General features: G+C 32.1%; 1 protein-coding gene across 1 annotated transcript in view; it reads left to right on the plus strand.

The window, feature by feature from the left end:
- Window positions 1-4,015: 4,015 nt before the first annotated feature.
- LOC123657913 (scavenger receptor class B member 1-like) overlaps window positions 4,016-21,067 on the plus strand; it is an 83,740-nt gene continuing 66,688 nt past the window's right edge. Inside the window, exon 1 of the mRNA XM_045593400.1 lies at window positions 4,016-4,102. The gene's annotated coding sequence lies outside the window, so the exon portion shown is untranslated. The remainder of the gene's footprint in view (window positions 4,103-21,067) is intronic.

Here is a 21,067-nt window from a genome sequence, read left to right on the forward strand (position 1 = left end):
CCACGGGAAGAGAGGGGGTGGCTAAATTCTTTAGTGCCGTAGCCACAAAGCACGCTATTCACAATTGCATTTTAATAAGTCTAAAAATATTGTATGTACTTGACGTTAGCGCAGCGGTCACAGCACTTGCTGTTGCGCTGGCGGTCGCGAGTTCGATCCCTGCTCACGACTGACATTTATATTGGCCATATGTTTGTCGCAGTCTGGGCGTTTGTGCTTGTGTATTGCGTATGTTTCCGGACCCCCGACACAGGAGATAATCCTACTGGGGGCCGTTGAGTGTGAAACGTTTATTTATTTATTTATTTATTTATTTATTTATTTTCTCTAGTTTAATATGAGCCGTTTGTTCAAAGGTTTCTGTTACATTTCGGGTTTCAAGTTATTTGGACCTGATTGATGGTTAAGATGTCCGCAATTTCTGAATTTATAATAATAATAGAAATTAAAACACAGTGGAATGCAGATACTGTTCATATTGTTCCCACTGTACTCTCCGCAACTGGAATCATACCTAAAACTCTTACTAACAACAGCTTAAAAATTCTAAACATGTCTACCAATCTAACATACACCTTACAAAAAGCAACAGTGCTCAACACTTGCCGTATCACTCGAAAATTTCTGACAGCCTCGACAATCACCTCCAACGCAGAACCATCTTGAACCATCTGCCATACTTGGTTAAGGCCCGTATGGCAGATTATTACCTTCTCTTAACAAGAGAAGAGAAAAAGAAAATAATAATAATAAAATTTATTTTGGGACTAGCCCATATAGTGTTAGTAACAATGTTTCTTATAACCTAGTGTTAGTACAATAACAAATTACTAATTTAAAATAGTAACATTAATACAATAAAAAAATTAAAATACTAACATTTTTATATTTACAAATTTGTTATATCACACAGAATTTTTTCCAATGTTCCAACATTTGGCTCTCTTTTACGTTGATATTTTTGGAATTATTGCGGAGCAGTTATAGCAATATAAAGAGCCGTAGAAAAAAAAATAAAATAAAAATACAAAACAAAAAAAAATAAAAACTTTTCAAATATATTATAGACGATGTACAATTGAAAAGAAATATTGACATAAGTTTACGATCGTCTATCTACAAAAACACTTTCAGAATACTACTAAATACTAACAGAAAAACTAATAAAACACAAGGCATAGAAAAAATCAAAGGTTAAATCGCTAAAATGATTTATTTTTTAATTAAAAAAGAAGGGATGAATCAACCTACTTTTTTTATTACTTTCAACACTGTTTCAATGGAGCCGTGTTAAATTACCCAAATAAAAAAGTGTTCTAGCAGTAGTGTAGTTCTGCGGAGCACGTTGAATGAATTCTAATTATTACCAGTTTAATTTAAACTCAAAAAGTAGTTTACCATGGCTCTTAGATATAGAGAGACAGGCATAATAAAATCCGTTATATTTTGATTTCAGTATTAATATTATGCAATTCTCTCTATTGATGATATGGCTTTGAAATACACAGGCCGAAGACGGGCAGCAGCATCTTCGGTGCGACAAAGCCAGCCCTGCGGTCACCAACCCACCTGCCCAGCGTGGTGACTATGGGCAAAACACATGAGTTCACGCCATTTTCGGCGTGAACTTGTAGAGGCCTATATCCAGTAGTGGACTGCGAAAGGCTGCTGTGATGATGATGTGAATTCTCTCTAAAAAGTTCTCAGAGCATTGTCGATAGAAGTTATGTCATGTTACAGTTTTATTGTAAGTTAATAAAAGAAAATTGAATATATTTATTGCTCATTTAAATATAATGACATATTTGTTTTTTATTGGATTTGTTTGGATTTTAGTTAAAATGTGTCATTTCTCTCTTGTAAGATTGTGGTGTTGCCACAGTTGGACTGCTCCAAATTTTAAGCCGGATGTTACCTTCTATGGCGATGTACGGCAGGAAATATCCTTTGATTTATTATTATATTATAATAGTTTTTTAATTCATAGTTATATGAAGGATGGAATGGAAGGATGGTTATGGAAGGGGTTTCTCAATTCGACCGTATATATATTTTTTGTGTGTTCGCGGATAACTTCGTCGTTTATGAACTGATTTTGCTGATTCTTTATTTGTTAGAAAGGAGATATCCCAAGGGTGGTACCATGATAAGGAAACCAGGATCTGATTATGGAATCCCAGAGAAGTCGAGGCGAATCTTCGAAAATCGTAGTGTTGACTTGTACGTTTGTTAATTTTTTTCATCTATTCACGTTGTATTAGTTATCAATGTAATTAAAGTCAGTTTTTTTCGACTGCTAGCAAACACAATTGTTAAAATTTTACTTTGTATGCCTTCAGGTTTTGTTTGAAATTGTTGAGATGTTTTAAAAGTATTATGTATTCATGAAGCTGGTAGAACGCTATGGATACATGTTTCAAGCTGATAATTAGCTGTATAGAATAACTGTCCTCTATCAATATCAAATAAAATATTAATAAAGGTTTACATATAAAAACAAATTTAGTATTTCCGATATGATTTTCCCCCGCTCATGCTGCAAGTAGACGTTGCAGACGCGGTACCCCAATTTTATTTCATAATACGCGACGCCGGATTGAGCCGACACGTAGCTGTTGCGCAAAGTCGAGTTTGGCGGGAGATGATCGCAAGTCGAGCGTAAGTATAATCGAATACGATTGTTAATCAAGCACGCGATCCAATCGGAGCGTTCGCGGAGACTGTGATTTTGGTGTTTAATCCTTAAGTAGTTCAGTTAAATCGTGCGAAACGAAACAGCAGTGACGCTGAGAGTGGCGCTTTACAGCGCCCTTAGCGCTAGCAAGATATAGGTATATAAGTCATTTACTCACCCGATGTGAAGCGTCAATTTATGATGTTTTATTTTTAGTTTCATTGTTTTAATTGTTTACAATTTGAATAGTTTTTAATTAATTATAATTTATCGTGTAACAGAAAGCGTTAAATAATTGATAAAGGTAAGTTATGCGTACACCGCCCTTTCATTATGAATTATAACCGCGCTCATTGAACGGTTAATGCTTAACTTTAAAGTAATGTAAGTTACATTGTTAATTGTTTTTAATTCATTAATACATTTACGAAGTTTGGCCCAGATATCGTTAATCAATTTATTATATATACGTTGATATATGTATTATATGGCTTATGTACTTGATCATTTTCGTTAAATAGTAGAGTTTCGTTAGAGGGTTCCTTAAACCGGTGTCAGACCATTGGTAGAATTAGATGTTTCACGATACCTATTACGCCTGTTATTCACAGTTTCCCTCAGCGTTCAAAACGTCTCCTCTTTGTTTTTGTTTAAATTCTTTTATTACTTTTTTTTTAATCAAAGCAGAATAAATGTGTAAATAGATACGGCGAAGTAATAGAGAAAAAACAAAATGTTGACTGTTAATAATCAATAATCAATTTCTGTCCATGTTTTCTCAGCAATTTAATATTTAAATTCTTAACTAGTAAAAAATTGTTTACAATTACAATTAATAAAAAATGTAAATATCAAACTGAATTAAAGTATAATTAGTTATTTTAATTTAAAATCTTCATGACTGGTTTTAAATAAAATTAGTCAAAAAGTCAAGTTTAATTTGTTATGATGTTCATGTATAAAACTAGTCATTAAATGTCTTTATTTAAATACAATATTTAAAATGATAGATATGTCATATTAATCTAATTAATATATTTATATAATATTGTTTATGTTCATCCTTGATAGCCTATAAATAGCCTACCAATCTCCTTTGTTACTTTCAATATTTTGTAAAATATCTTATTTCTGTGAATGACCTAACATTTATATATTACATTTCAAAATATATTTATCAGTAAAATAAACATAGCAGGATACTCATAGATACAAAGAGTATTTGAACATTGTAAAATTCGTGATATTTGAGATATTTTTCGAGTTTTACGTCAACGGCTAGGACGAAATTCTGAAGCAGAGCTGTGCTTATATAGTATAAGTTTGTTGGTTCGGTTTAGTGCAATGACAGCGCGCAGTATGAGTGGTAGCTTACGTTGGAAGTGTCAAGTGATTTAGTGTTGTGACAGTCGATACGTGAAATACGATGTAAGTTCTAGCGATTTATCGATTTTATTGTTTTGTTATTTTCTTTTTTTTGTTGTTATTGTTATTGATTACGCACGTGATTTTTAGTTATTTATTTTATTTAGTTATTTATTATCTTTTATTTAGTTATTTTTTTTTAGTTTTTTATTACATATTAGTTATTTGGATTTTTGTTTTTATTTTGATATTATTGAATTAATTATTAACTTAGTGATATTTTATTACGAATTTCAAATAAATATGTAAAAGACTATCAAATATATGATATTAAATTATTTAAAAGTTTAAACAAAGGAAACAATGTTAAAATGATAAATGTAATAATTTAATAAACATACTTTTTATATAACATTTTACAAATTACAAAAAAAGTTGGTAAATTGATTTATGATTATTTAAAATATATTTTTTCAGTAATTGTTAATATTTATTTCGAATAAATTATATGTATACCTGCTATTGAATATCGAAGCCTTGGATTTTATTTATTTATTTTGAACTTATATATTTTTTTCTTAATTGAAAATTGATAATTTCAATGTTAACTAATATTTTTACTGAATAACGTGATATTTGAACTTTAATAATAAATAATAATAATAATTTTCTTTAATTACTGTTAGTTGTTTTTCAATAAACAATTAAAATAACACAAATAATTTTTATAGTTGTAAAAAAGCATGCCATTGTTTGCTATAATTATTTCTTTTCCTACGCTACAGATTAAAAAAAAATGGTAAATTAAAAAAAAATCTAATCATAGTAGGTACGTAGTAGAACTAGTTGTCGCTTTGAAACGATTTGTTTATTACTGGCTGTGCCCCGCGGTTTGACCCGCATTAATTTAAGAAAAAAAAAGCACTACAATATGCAATACAAAACGCACTGAAATATAATACTCACTCCAAGTTTCCGACTACGCAAAGTAAACGTCTCCTTTCTGGGTTATGCTATTCGCATGTATATTAAAATCCCAAAAACAATTTTGCAATCTTGTCTCAACATAAATTTAAAGGTTTTATCAAAAAGAAATTAATAGATAAAGCGTATTATTCGGTGCAACATTACATAGATGATAAAGATGTGTGGACTTAGTGACGCTGTATTTCATGCAACATGTTTCTAATTTTGTACTAAAACACAGTTTACATATTATTTTCAAAAGAGTAACTGCGGAGTTTCTTGCCGATTCTTCTCTTCAGAATCTACATTCCGAATCTGTGGAAGCTTTACTTTTAAATTTTAGTTTCTAAAATGACGATTCGAAAATGACATTAAAGCCTATTTGAATAAAGTTGTTTTAGATATCGATTTTGATATAGTCTACCTTTTTCGGTAAATAAGCTATCCAATACAAAATTAAAAAATTTCAAATCGTATCAGTAATGCCTAAGATTAGCGCGTTCAAACAAACAAGCTCTTCAGCTTTATAATTTTAGAATATACCTATTGTGGTAGTGGATTAATTAAAAATAAAATTAAAAACTATTTACTTTTGTGTAGGCTAGGGACTTTGTATATCTTCATTAAAATGATTCATTAATTAATTCAATCGACACGCACATGATAATTGGAACTCATAATTCTTTGTCAATATAGATTCTTAAAAATATCAACAGTAAATATTAGCGCCTAACTGCGAATTACGCGATAAACAGTGTAATTCGATTGTGATTCCCAGGTATACGAGAAGGTGGAAAATTTAGTAGACCACAAAACTGTGTACACAAAAAATCTGTTTGTTTATTAATGAAAAACTACGCAAGCTTGACTTGGGGAGTAAGCTGGTGAATGCGTAACGAGAGCGTTACGAAAATTGTGATCGGGTGAGGCGAACGGAGCAAGAGAGAGAGGTGCGGACACATTTTCTTTCTATATTTCTCTCATAGTTACGTTTCGTATATCTAAGACACAGTGCAGGCCTGTTGTGCAGAAGTTTTACTTCAGTCGTGTGTTCTAAAGTACACTCGTTTTTTTTAAGAATTTGGTTTTGGATAGTCCATTTCTCGAAGAAGATTATAAGCTATACAACGACGCGGGTAACTTCATGGTTTCAAAGCACTAGTCGTTACACGATAGTACAAAATCGTAAAAAGCATGTGTATACAATCGGATCTACTAGATGTGGACGAAAATTTGTGATAAACAAACAAAAACTGGTAACTTAACGCCAAATCACAAGTTGTATAAACTAAAATACATTCAAATCAAAAATACAATTAAGTAAAGCATAATTTTGGTCGGTGGACTCACGTCTGCATTAGGGATACTAAGACAGCATAATTAGTTTTCTTAATGTAAGCTGCAGTAGGGTACCAAATAAACGATCACTAACAAAAATATTAATAGCATGGGCATTATAAGCCTGTGGACATAACTTTATATATATATATATATATATATATATATATAAATACAAAAAGTAAGCGTTACAATACAAAGAAGGCTTTCTTGCAAAAAATATTCTTAGATTACAATAGAGTAATACGGTCACCAACCCGCCTGCCCAGCGTGGTGACTATGGGCAAAACACATGAGTTCACGTTATGTTTGGCGTAAACTTGTGGAGGCCTATGTCCAGCAGTGGACTGTTTAGGCTGTAATGATGAATACAAATAGTATATATAGTATTTCATTAATAAATGTTATTATAATAAAAAAATAGATATTTATATGTATATATAATCTTATCTATAATATAAATAAATGAGAAAAAAATTATATTCATAAGGAAATATTAATTATATTTAGTGATATTATGAGCATCCATATCAGACGGAAGTTATATAAAAAGGGGGTTACGGGGTTATGGGTACAGTCTCTCTTAGGATTAGACGGTCGTCTAATCGTAAAAAAATAAACTACACTTGTTTTTTTTTAACCGTGCGTGTTTGTTAAAAAACAATGATACCCATTGAACTTCTAGTTCCTAGATAATTGTTTTTATAACCTTTGTCACTTTAAAAATAATAACAATTGAACAAACTTCTCTCATTCTTTATCTATACTAATATTATAAAGAGGAATAGTTTCTAACTTTGTTTGTATGTAGGGGGTAATCTTCGCAAATACTGATCCGATCATGAAAATTCTTTCACTAACAGAAAGCTACACTATTCAGCAGTGACATAGGCTATATTTTATTGTTACTGAACAAAAAAATCACTGAAAAATAATAGTATACACAAATCAAGTCGGAGAAAATACGAGCGAGATGAAAAACTTTACTATATATTTGCATCACTAAAATAATTAACGCCCATGAAGTGGACACGGATCGGCTAGTTTATTATAAATTTCAAGTTATAATTAATTAATTATTTTATTATCATCAATAGGTATTTGTTACGTGTTTTTGGACCTCATATTACCTATATTCATTCTACCAGTGATGGTTGAGTGAGAAGCGAATATTTCGTTTACGATAATGTTTACATTGTAACACAGAACACAACACTTCTTGAAAACATTATTAAGCTGTGATTTTCTGTAAGGTTGACATACTTCCTATGACAGGCTGCTCCAGATTTTGAGCAGGATATTTCATGCCGTGTCCTATTTTAAACATAAAAATAATTATTGATTGGAAGTCAACAAGCAATGTGTAACTTCGATTATCTCAATTAACATTCTTCTTCATGTAACATCAAACGCAACAGTTACATAAACATTAGATGATACGCTGTGATGCGTTACGTTATATACTAAGTGGTAAACTTAAAGAAAGACGTGTTTAATCTCTAATGAATAACTTTTTTACTTAAAAAAAGTAGGAATTTCTGAATTAAATTTTATTTTTTACTAGCTGTGCTGCAACTTTTAACTGAGGTAGGGCACAGCAGGAATTTCCTGCTCAAAATACGGAGCAGCCCGACTGGGGTAGTACCTCGACCTTACAGAAGATCACCGCTAAATAATACTGTTTTCAAGCAGTATTGTGTTCCTGTTGGTGAGTAAGGTGACCAGAGCTCCTGGGGGGATTGGTCGGCAACGCGCTTGTGATGCTTCTGGTGTTGCAGGCGTCTGTAAGCTACGGTAATCGCTTACCATCAGGTGAGCCGTACGCTTGTTTGCCGACCTAGTGACATAAAAAAAAAAAACTTCGTCCGCGTGGAATTAAAAAAATATTGCTCAGTTACAAAATAAATAAATTTCTAAAATAAAAGTAGCCTAACTTACTCCTTATTACATCAGCTATCTGCCAGTGAAAGTCCCATCAAAATCGGTCCAGCCTTTTCACAGATTATCCGGAATAAGCAGACAGACAGACAGAGAGACAAAATTTTTAACAAATGATATTTTGGTATGTATACCGTGTATACATCCATATGCATTTAGTAAAAAGCGATTATTTGAATATTACAAACAGACACTCCAATTTTATTTATTTGTATAGATGTGTTTTATATTATATTTTTTTTGACTGAGTGGATCGATTCCAATTTTTCTTTCTTAAGTAAGTTGGTGCTTGACATAATTTTCCATGTCAATTTAATTGTGATCTGACGAGTTATTTTTGAGTTATTTCTAATAATACTCATTTACTCGATAATTTTTCATCTATCTACGTTGTATTATCTGTCGATCAGTTTAAATTAATTCTTGATTGGTCGTATCAGGTTATTGGTCGGAGTTTTTAACGTTGATTTACGCACTAGCTAGGCGTTTTACAGTTAAGTATTCAATGTATTTTCTGTATAATCTAATATATAAAATGATTATATGTATGTATACAATTCTCGTGTCGCGGTGTTTGTAGTTAAACTCCTCCGAAACGGCTTGACCGATTTTCATGAAATTTTGTGTGCATATCGGGTAGGTCTGAGAATCGAACAACATCTATTTTTAATACTCCTAAGTTATGGGGTTAAGAGGGTTAGTAAAATATATACGGCAAACGTACCAGCGCCTTAAACGATCTTGATCTAGAATTAAGAAATAATATAACTCCAACAAATATAAAATACAAACTTAAGACGCATTTCTTGAAAAAGCTATAACAGCCTGTATCAATATTGTTTTTGTATATTTAACATGTTTGTATATGTATATTTTTTATTGTATTTACTGAGTCGGATTTCTTTTAATACTACCTTCATAATTATGTTGTTTTGTTTTGATTAAGAACTGTATTGTGATTTTTGTGTTGCGAATGATTGTTGAACGACATATTCCTAAGTAAACCTAATTGGTTTTTTTGTGAATGTGTAAATTGTACTTTTGTTACATGTTTGTATGGTAATAATAATAAAAAAAATATGGCAAAACAACGTTTGCGGGGTCAGCTACTATACATATATTAACTAACTATAAATAACTTGTGTCTCCGTTACTCGAAGTAGGGAATATTGAAAGCCATTTTAACCTGAAGAAGAAGAGAAGAAGTAGGGAATATCCTCAAACACAACAATAAGTTCCGACACATCTCCATAAGGAGAAATAGGTCTAGAACCAGTAATGGGATGCAACAGGATTCATCTTCAAAATTTCCATACAAATCCAATTCTTAACTTCAATAGTACAGCTTTGAAGATTTTATTACTATTTCTAGAAAGAACATTGTTATGACTATTAATGATTAATTGACCTTAAGTCTCTTCCGGTGATATATTATTGTGAACTATGCGATAACTCATTCCGAATTGTCGCAAACGACTACAAATTAAGATGACCATTTTAATGTGAATGACCTCATGAATACATAATAATATTTTAGACTCAATAGTTAGTAACACAACAACACTTATATTCAGTGCGAGTAAACTATGGAACGAAATACTAAGATTTTATTAAAGCCTAATTCTGAAGGAACGATGTGGTACAAGATATTTAGGATGTGAAATTGTGTGACAAATGACGTGGGACAGTGACGGCGAGTCATGCTCTTCAGCGCTTTTTTGGGCCGACACGAATAGGAATAGTCAATTTAGTTTTTGATTCCGAATTTTTGTAATTTACTCAATTATATTCTGATTCATTTAATAGGACTGACACACACAGTCTTTTTAATTATTTTCTTTCAACTTTCTCCGATTTTTCTGGTTTTGGAATCATTTTTAACAGACTTTATTTTTTTTTTTAATGTATGTTACCTCAGAACGTTTGACTTTGTTGATCGATTTCGATGATTTTTTTGTTATCGAAAGGTATTGCGTGTCGTGTGATGCTATTTAAATATAATTGAGATCTAACAAGTACTTTTGACTTATATCTAATAATGCGTATTTACTTGACTATTTTCTGATCAATCTATGTTGTATTAAACCACATAACTTTTAACTGGGTGTACCGATTTTGATGATTATTGTTTTAATCGAAAGCTGATACTTGTCTTGTGTTCCTTTTTACGCTTGTAATGTAGTTCTATATCAATATGATTTAAATCTGATGATTCCTTTTTGAGTAATGTTTGATAACGCATATTTACGAATATTTTTGGTCAAACTACGTTGTGTCACTTATCGATGTGATTAAAGTCGTTTTTTTTCGTTTGTGAACAAACATAATTATGTAAATTAGAAAGCTTACATATTTTTTAATAAGGATTCAACTAATTTTCAAGTCTCTTTGATATTTACAATACAAATATAAAGCTTTAGATTTTCGTTCCAGCGCCATCCACAAAAACGTTGCCGTTTCATCAAAACGTTGCCGTTTCATCAAAACGTTGCCGTTTCATCAAAAGGTTGCCGTTTCATCAAAACGCTGCCGTTTCATCAAAACGTTGCCGTTTCATCAAAACGTTGCCGTTTCATCAAAACGTTGCCGTTTCATCAAAACGTTGCCGTTTCATCCGTAATAATTTTACCCTCCGCCTAAATAAGTTTTACTTCAAAAAATCAAGAAATAACTCAAAGTAGCAGAGCAATAGCCTATGTATGGTTATGAAATTGGACGAAGTAATCTTGTTTGTAAAATTTATAATCGCTTAGTAGCGTTTTAAGAACATACATTAATACATAAATATATTAAAGTTTTGCAACTTGTTATAATAAGAAAAATTAATCATAATTATTCCAATTAAGTCCTGTATTTCGATAAAGTTGAAGCTAGTTTTTAATTTGTGATTGCGTATTTCAATGTTTTGATTGGTGTTTTTGTGGAATTAAAATACTAAGTTATTATAATTATTAATACGCTTAAATTTATTTACTAATGTGTTTTATCTTTAGCAGTTTAAGCAAATGAAAAAGTATCGTTTAAAATAATGTTTACTTGCACTTTAAATTGCTTTTCTATAAGAAGTATTAACGTAAGATGTTTAATTACATTTGAATTTTAATATTTACAATAACATTAAAAAATAACATTTCTTTTTAGAATGTATATAAAAGTATATACCAAATTTTTGATGCAATGAATTTATAGCTGCTGTTTGGTTACGGGATTAAAGAATATAGCCACCCCCTCTCTTCCCGTGGGTGTCGTAAGAGGCGACTAAGGAATAACACAGTTCCACTACCACCTTGGAATTTACAAAGACGACTTAAGGCGGGATAACCATCCAATTGCTGGCTTTGAAATACACAGACCGAAGACGGGCAGCAGCGTCTTCGGTGCGACAAAGCCAGCTCTGCGGTCAAAAATCCGCCCAGCGTGGTGACTATGGGCAAAACACATGAGTTCACGCCATTTTTGGCGTGAACTTGTCGAGGCCTACGTCCAGCAGTTGACTATATCAGGCTGAATTGATGATGATGATGATGATGATGAATTTTAATATTTACAAATATATTAAAGAACAACGTTTCTGTTTAAAATATATATAGAAGCAGATACAGAACTTTTGATGGAATGGAATTGATTCATTGTATACAATTAAATAAAAACAGGTTTTTATTATATGTAAGAATGTCTATATATCAAACCTATAAATTATGTATGAATTTTACGAATACTACAAATAGTCTTGAGAGCTATCGTAACGACGATTATGGTTTCTACTGCGGCGCTTTTGACTAGCCCGTTGGCGCAGTTTGTAGTGGCCCTGCTTTCTGTGCCGAGGTTTCCGGGTTCGATTCCCGCCTGAGTCAGGGTGTAATATTTGTATTTATATATATATATTTATATATGTATTATTTATATGTATATTTATATAAAAAAAAAAGATATAACAGTCGGCTGTTACCTGTAACACAAGCACTAAGTTGCTTACCAAGGAACAGACGACCGTGTGTGTTTGTTATAAGATATTTATTTATTTATTTTAAAAAAAAGCTTTGAGTTAAATTTCAGTTATTAGTAAATATCTATTCAAATATTCTCATACGTAAAATTAATAGAATAACAATTCTAAAATTATGTAGCTTTACTATGATCCGAGTGTTAAAACAATTGTTCATTCAAAAACAGTCAGTGCGTGGTTCGCATTCTTATTAAGACGAGGCGCGTAAGTCATTTTAGATGCATGATATATGCAGAATACATTCTTACACATTACGTTGTATATTTACTAGCTGACCCAGCAAACGTTGTTTTGCCATATATGTTATAAACCCCTTAATCTCTCCCCCCTTAGAACTTAGGGGTGTGAAAAATAGATGTTGGCCGATTTTCAGACCTACCCGACATGCAACAAAATTTTATAAAAATCGGTCCAGCCGTTTCGGAGGATTATGCTAACTAACATTGTGACACGAGAATTTTATATATAAGATAGTGAAATGAAAACATTTATTTCGTCATAAGGTGATATACACACTTAACGAAAGTCAAAATAATATCATTAACAAAAATAATAATACAAATAAATTAAAAAAACTCGACAATAATAAAAGAAAGTTAAGGCAAAAGTTAATAAAATATTGAAGTTAATAAAATATTAAGTCATTTTTATGAAGATCTATTTTGATAACGTAACTAGCGACCTTAATCCGTTCATATTTTTTTACACAATAAGTAATCACCAAGATTTCATATACGAGTGTTATTCCGATCGGTTTCGACGTTTTCGCAACATATCCGAACAATAAAACCGGCTCTCCATTATATAAGATAAAATTAATCACATCAATCTATGTAAACGAAATGCTATGTCAACATTAAAATCAGAGCTAAACCCTAAACGATGAAATATGACGTTTATACTTTAAAGGCTTTTCTGTATTTTTGTTTTAAGCCTATAACATCCCTCTGGTAGGTAAGGCCCCTTTCTCCATATATGAGAGCTTAATATACCGGAGCTTAATTTACCCCCGTACCCTTCAAGGGCCCACATCTTCCTTCGCGGCCGGTGTCTATAGTACCCGGCCCCTCTCACCGGTGACGCTGTAAAGGCCAGTACCAACCAGGACCAACAGCAACAGTCATTTCGAAAAAAAAAAAAATGGAGCTTAATGTATCTATATGGAGAAATTATGGATCGGGTATTATTTTTAAAAATACCAATAATATACACTTCAACTATAAAATTTAAGAAACTGATTTTATTATTTACTTATTATCGATGGACTCCAAAAAAATGAGTAGGTCAATTATTTTTTGTGTCCTCAAAAAAAAAAAAAAAAACTCATAAACAACACTCTAAATTGAAGTCGTTTTTTTTTAAATATCGTGTGTAAAATGCCTACGAAGTTATTTTAAATTCGATTTACGTTTGTAGTTTCAAAGATGTTTAATAGCGAAGGAGTTTGAATAACAATTATTACGATAAATCATTGAAAAGGTTACCTTTAAAAATATATAATGTTTATCGAGTTTATTATAAACTTATCTTTATATAAGTTATAGCTGGGGGGGGGTACTTTTTGAATAATTTATATGAAGTTCAATGGGTCTGTATGCGAACTGCCTGTTAAGACATTGTTTGTTTAGGATAGCTTTTAGTGATGGGAAAAAGTATTAGAGCCTTCGTAAAGATTGGAATTGTCATCAATTATTGTTTTACAATTAGGGTTGTTTGTTACTTCGTCTGGAGGGAAATGTTGATGTTATACCATATGTTATGCCTAAATGTCACATACAGTATATAATTGTGTTTAATTGCAAATGAATAAGCGTTAACAAAGATTACTAAAAAAGTAATCATTAAATGTCGTTCAATTTAAATAATGTTGTCTTATTAATATTAGATAAGTATCAGCTTCCGATTAAAAGAATCATCAAAATCGGTATACCTAGTGAAAACTTATGCGGAAAACAACGTAGGTCAACATAAAAATTAGTCAAGTAAATACGCATTATTATTAAATGCAACAACAACAACAACAAAATATATATTAGATCAGGGATCACATGACACAGACACCTTTTGATAAAAAAAAAATATCATCGGAATCGGTTCATCCATTTAAAAGTTCTGAGGTATAACACATTAAAAAAAGATACAATCGAATTGAACCTCCTCCTTTTTTGAAGTTGGTTAAAATCAATATAAATTTTGATACTTTGAGCTTCTATTAGTATTTTAGGCGTTGGTGTTTATTTTTCCTTGTGGGTCTCCCCACCGTGCTTCGGAGAGCACGTTAAGCCGTCGATCCCGGTTGTTATCATGTACACCTGATAACGATCGTTATGCATAGGGACCGCATTGGAGCAGCGTGGTGGATTAAACTCTGATCCTTCCCCTACATGGGGAAAGAGTCCTATGCCCAACAGTGGGATATTACAGGTTAAAGCGATTTTTATTTAAATTCTATTCAAAATACATAAAAGTCCTTCATTTCAGTAAATATTAACTAAAAAATAAATAAATCATACTAAAAAAATTTAAAATTAACTTCAATTAATATGGTTTAGTATAATTACAATATTTATCTTATCAGCGATTGAACTCGTCGATCGGTACTTATCTAAGTGTCATCTACATATTTATACAAGCAATCAAAGATATCTTTTATAGATAAGACAGATTACTTGAATAACGTTTAAGAGTCGGATTTCACACGTGATTATCTTATGATTTATAATTTAATATAACTTAGATAAATAATCTTAGATTATTAAATGTATTACGGACTATACGTCTCGTGCGGTCGCGCTTAATTAAAATTTTAAGCCATCTGAGTTGAACTGACGCAGGCTGATAACATCACACTGCTGGGCGAATTTATCTTTACCATATATTCTTATTATGATGTAATTACCGTTAAAGTAACAACCGCTCTGGTGTAATGGTGGGAGTAGTCGCCTAAAACACCGACGGTTTACAGGTTCGGTTCCCCCCCCGGGATGGATATTTTTATTAGTTCAAATATTTCTTTCCGATTTGGTCGTCTCCCGATCGTGCCTCGGAGAGCACGTTAAGCCGTTGGTCCCGGTAGTTATCATAAATACCTGATGGCGCTCGTTATCCATAGTGAACATATCCGTCAACCTGCAGTAGAGTAGCGTGTTGGATTAAGCTCCAATCCTTCTCCTACATGAAGAAAGAGCTCCATGCCCAACAGTGGGATATTACAAGCTGATTGTGTATAGTGAAAGTATCTCTAACATGATACAACCGAGATCGATGGCTTTTCATGCTTTCAGCTCCATAGCGGCGAGAATTAAAAAAAAAACGTTTAGCGTCATGATGTGGTTTTGATATCACACATACACACATTTTTTCACGTTCATTCCTACTAATTTTATCTGTATCTGCTAATTTATGAATAATAAGTATTCGTTCCGAAGACGTCTTCGGTGCGACAAAGCCAGCCCTGTGGTCACCAACCACCGTGGTGAGCAACACACATGAGTTCACGCCATTTTTGAAACGAACTTGTGCAGGCCTATGTCCAGCAGTGGACTGCAATAGGCTGAAGTGATGAAGTATTCGTTATCCTAGCTCGTAGTATGGTCACGAAACATGTGAAGTTTTAATTGCGTCTTATAGTTTCAGACCGCGGCCAAGATACTGACAAAAAGGTATTTTTTTTTTAATCTCTGTCAACTGTAGAAAACCACTCAAAAAAGACTTTAAATAATATCTTCAATGTACAAAAACGGACCTGTTATTATTTTTTTTAGACGTATAGACGACGTTTACGTTTTTTCCCTATTTGTTATGTTTATGTATTGTCACTTGATTACGTCGTTATGCTACTATGTTATTATTTGACGTTGCAAAAAATGAAATGACTTTTTGGAATTTTGTGGCCAAGGGTAATGATCTTTGTGTGAACAATTGTGTTGTGGGCAGTCTAATAGTAAAACTCTGCGGTTATTTCGTCTTAGGCTAAATTCATTTTTTTTTGTATTTGGTCTGGCTTATATTAATTACTTTGACTGATGGTCTCGCTTTTAAAATATTTTTTATTTTATTTTTAACCGCCTTAAAAAAAGGTAGAGGTTTCTTAACTCGACCATACATATATTTTTATGGATGATCGCGGATAACTTCGTTGTTTATGAACCGATTTTGCTGATTTTTTTGTTTGAAACAAGACACCCCAGGGGTGGTGTCATGATAAGTAAACCAGGATCTGAGGATGGAATCCCAAGGAAATCGAGGGGAATCTTCGAAAATCGTAGTGACGACTAGTGCGTTTGTTAATTTCTTTCGTCTTGGAGTAATCTTTGATAATGCGTATTTACTTGACTATTTTTTCGTCTACCTACGTTGTATTACTTGTCGATGTAATTGAAGTCAGTTTTTTTCGTTTGCTAGCAAACACAATTATTTACTTTACAGATTTTATTTTAGCTTATCCACTCAAAAAACGTGACCTAAAACTTAATTGTAGATAACCCACTATAGATATTCACGTTATTTCTAACTTATTCAGACACAAAGAAATAACAATTTTGAGGTAATTTAGCGAATCACCGTTTAACTATCGTCGTGAATTCAAATGAACTCGTGGTCGTTGGTTTTTTCAATCTTAAATTACTAATTTAAAACTAATTTTCGTTCTAAGATTAAAAGCCCCGTGGCAAGGTCAGTAATGGCGTTTGTAGCTTAAATCTGCGTCGAAATTAAAAATTGACGTGTCAAATCGCGTCAGTTGCGCGTCAAAATATATTTAATTTTTATTATACCGTTGCATATATTATGTGTTTTTTAATGTCATTTATATTTTAATTGTATTTTTTGTCGTCATTTGCCAAGATGACGAAGGGACTTATGTTAAGATTTTTTAAGCGTAACAATGAAATACTGACTATTTGGCCTGTTTTCAAAATTAATTTGGGACTGTTATCTCAACTGTACCGATCAGTCTCCTTCGTGTATAATCCGCTCTAAGTGACATTGGCGGAATCAACCGGGCTTCACTTCACACACGGTCTTAAATACAGGTCTTGCAACGGAGCCCAATTTCAATTGTCAGAGATTAGTACGATAGTGTCATAAACTTTTCGTTCGCGTCAACGCCTCTGTACGTCATTGCTTTCGATGTGTGCGGTCACGTGGTGCGGTGCGCAGTGCGCACTGCGCACACCGGTTGAGTGACGTTTTATTATAATTGGTTATATTTTTAATCGTAAATGCGTTACGTGTGCTAGAAAAATAGAATGCTATTCTGTCTTCGTTGCACAGAGCACCCATCTGTCGTCATGGCTCTGGCGGCCATAAATTGAAATTAAAGCGCAACCATTAAGCCGACGTACGGCACGGTCTTCTACACATACTTCTAGAAGACCGTGTTTACTGGCACAATTAAAAGCCTTTAAATCAAATCAATAAATTAATATTTTTTAACAAAAATTTGCAATAAATATCTAATATGTTAGGCTAACTTAGGTCATGATGATTTGAGGTGGCGAATGCTAACGCGACCCCATCTCGCCCCTCCCAGGCGGACGACTGCTCACACGTGGTGGTTTTTAGTCAGTAGGAGTCTGATATAACCCTCTGGCGCCCCGCGCTGGAGGGTATCCATGATGGATTTTCCCCACGTAAAAAAAAGGTCACGATGATATGCAAAAAAAATATTTTTCAGTTTATTTCCTTGTAATTTTTATTCTGTAAATAGTCATGGAGAGACTATGTCTCAAAAAAAAAATCGTTTAAATTCAGTGGTCCCCAGTGGGGCGAAAGTTCTTAATTGTGTTTGGTCGGCTGTTACCTACACCACAGATTTTAAATTGTTTAATTTTTGTGCAGACGACTGTGTGCGTGTGTTGAACATAAAAGTTGAAATAATAAAACATTTAACATTTACACCAACATCGCAATACGATATCAATAAAAATGTCCGCATTCTTTTTTAGTTTTAAATATAATACATTACTTTAAGTATATGAAAAACTACTTCCTAAAATGACGTATAATTTGACCTGTTACAGTTTATTGTATATACGGATATATATTTATGTATTATTTTAACAGATATTAAATATTTTTTTTATACCAAAAAGTATTTAATAGCACAATCGTATTATTTGTCTCAAGATTTATTTTAAACTAGCTGCCCGGACAGACTTTATTCTGTCAAAAGTTAATAGTATTTTTTTTTCATTTTTCCTTTTTTTGTATTAAAACCTTCCGTGGGCTTTAGGGAACATACAAAAAAATTAATTTGCCGAATTTGTCGAGCCATTCTCGAGTTATGTGCTTAGCAACATTCATTTTTAGTTATATAGATTGGAAATACTGAGGTAGGGTACAGCAGGAAATTTTCTGCTCAAAATATGGAGCAGCTCGACTGGTTCTAGTACCTCGACCTTACAGAAAATCACAGCTAAATAATATAACACTTTGCTAAAGATCATGACGTGATGAAAAAAAAAAAATATATATATATATATATATATATATATATATATACGGACTCTTATTATCATCCCTACTTCCTTACTAATCACGCTTTACTAAGCAAGCTTTCACGCGAAAATTATTTAACCGATCATCATGAAACTTTATATACATATTTTTGGAGGTAAGTAACATAGGATACTTTTTATAAAAAAAAGATGCGAAAGATAAAATCTCTCTCTCATACTTATTTAATAGCTTTAAATGCGGGTGAAGTCGCGGTAAAAGCTTGTAATGTATAAAAAGACGATTTAAAAGTGATTTTGCTACTTGAGTGTAACGACTGTAAAGTATTTTAGGTTTTTAAGACATTTGGTTGAAAGTAATTTAGAAAACATTAAAGACTACTCAAAATTGTTACTGTATATTGTTCTGAAATTAGATTTTTTATCCTTTGTATAATAGTGCAAAAAGTGCAAAATGACCGGTTGCAGTCATTATAATGACAACAGCTTAATGTTAAAAAAAATGTATCAAACTTCCAGCTCCAAGTGTAAAATAAATTTATAAGCAACCAAAACTCGATGGTGATAAATTGAACTTCATTATTATTAATTCAAACTTACAGTGGGGACCCCATATCTATCAATTGACGGATGGCAAGATATAAGTATATTATTATAAGGAAAAAAATATATATAATAATAATAATAAAAAAAAACATAGATAAATTGTATCATACATTAGAATAAGATCCGGTCGGTGGACTCGCGTCTCTTTTGGAGACATCGAGTTAATCTAACTTGAACAGCGATGTTGTAGAGTAACGCCTACCTTGATTTAAAAAAAAAATGCATGTTTTAGAATAAAAAAGGACATGGGTTCAAAAGCCCGTGGATGTATATCACTTATATATATTAAAAAAAAAGTGACGGATAGACTGAGTTCTGCAGCATACGCGGTCAAAAGAATACGGTTATTAACGGATGTCGATACAGCTAAATTAGTTTATTTCAGCTACTTTCATAGTATAATGTCCTATGGCATTTTGTTATGGGGCAATACGGCTAATATTAATGTAATTTTTATTCTGCAAAAAAGGGCTATCCATTTTATTTACAAAATGAGACGTAAAGAATCTCTGAAAGAGAAACTTAAAGAGATCAACATCCTGACATTTGTATCGCAGTACATTTATAAAAGTGTAATGTACATACGGAAAAAAGGCATTTATTTGTTAATCGTAGTGCCATATATTTAGCAAACAACAAAAAAAAAAAATTAGCAAACAACAAAATTTAGCAAGCAACATAAGGGCATAGTTGAAAGTTTTTTTTTTGGTTATATATAAAAATAAAAATAAAAACAAAACGAAATTAGCATGTTTTGGGGAGGAAATAGACAACTACGAAATGCTGTTTTGGTCAATAATTATCTGCCTGAAACGGTCCGAGCTGCAGTTGTATTAGAGATAGGAACATTTTATTAAAATACCTATTTTCCAAAAGTCTTTCAAGTACCCTTTTCTCTTAATGATGAAAAGGTATGGGATTGAATAAAGCTCGACCAGGCTATGTCTATGACCCCGCCGTACCCGCCTTGTAACTAAATACAGTTACAAATGTTGTGAGCAGGTGGCATGTGGTGGTTTCGACACACACGATTGGCTGTCACGTGTTGTCCTGATCATTTTATGGTAATACTGTTGCGATTTGTCTTGTAGGTGACTTTATATTTTTCTTTCTGTCGGCCTACGCTGTGACATTACCTTATCTTATTAATTGTAATATGTATAAAGCCGAGGATACAATAGGAAGGTAATGTCTACAGAGTTATTTTTTAATTAATATCATTTATTGATTTTTGTAAGTGTATTACCACGAATGATTTCATTTCGTTGTCAAAATATGATTCAAACACTCATTATAATTATTAATTATGGTTAAAGGTGTACCGACGATTCAGAATACAGATTCAACGAATAGAGTCAAAAAAAAACTTCTAAGTTACCCCTTAAAAAAAACTATATTTTAATTTAAGGTTGGTAATATCCTGCGTAAATTACAGCGTCACTAAAACGACCGATCTTTAAAATCTATATAATCTTATACCTACTAATCAGTTGTAGCTATTAATTTCTTTTTTAAACAAACTTTGAATTTATTTTGAGGCAATTGCGAAATCGTTTGCGATATTTTATATATTCTTTATTGCACTTAAATTTTTTGTACACTTATTTATGTACAAATTAAGTAAGTAACGGTGCACTTATCTCTAAAAGAGATCTCTTCCAGCCAACCTGTGATGGTGAGAACTAATGTTACATAGCAAGCTAAGATAGTGCATTA

This window comes from Melitaea cinxia, chromosome 11, assembly GCF_905220565.1.
Source record: "Melitaea cinxia chromosome 11, ilMelCinx1.1, whole genome shotgun sequence".
Classification (NCBI taxonomy): Eukaryota; Metazoa; Arthropoda; class Insecta; order Lepidoptera; family Nymphalidae; genus Melitaea; species Melitaea cinxia.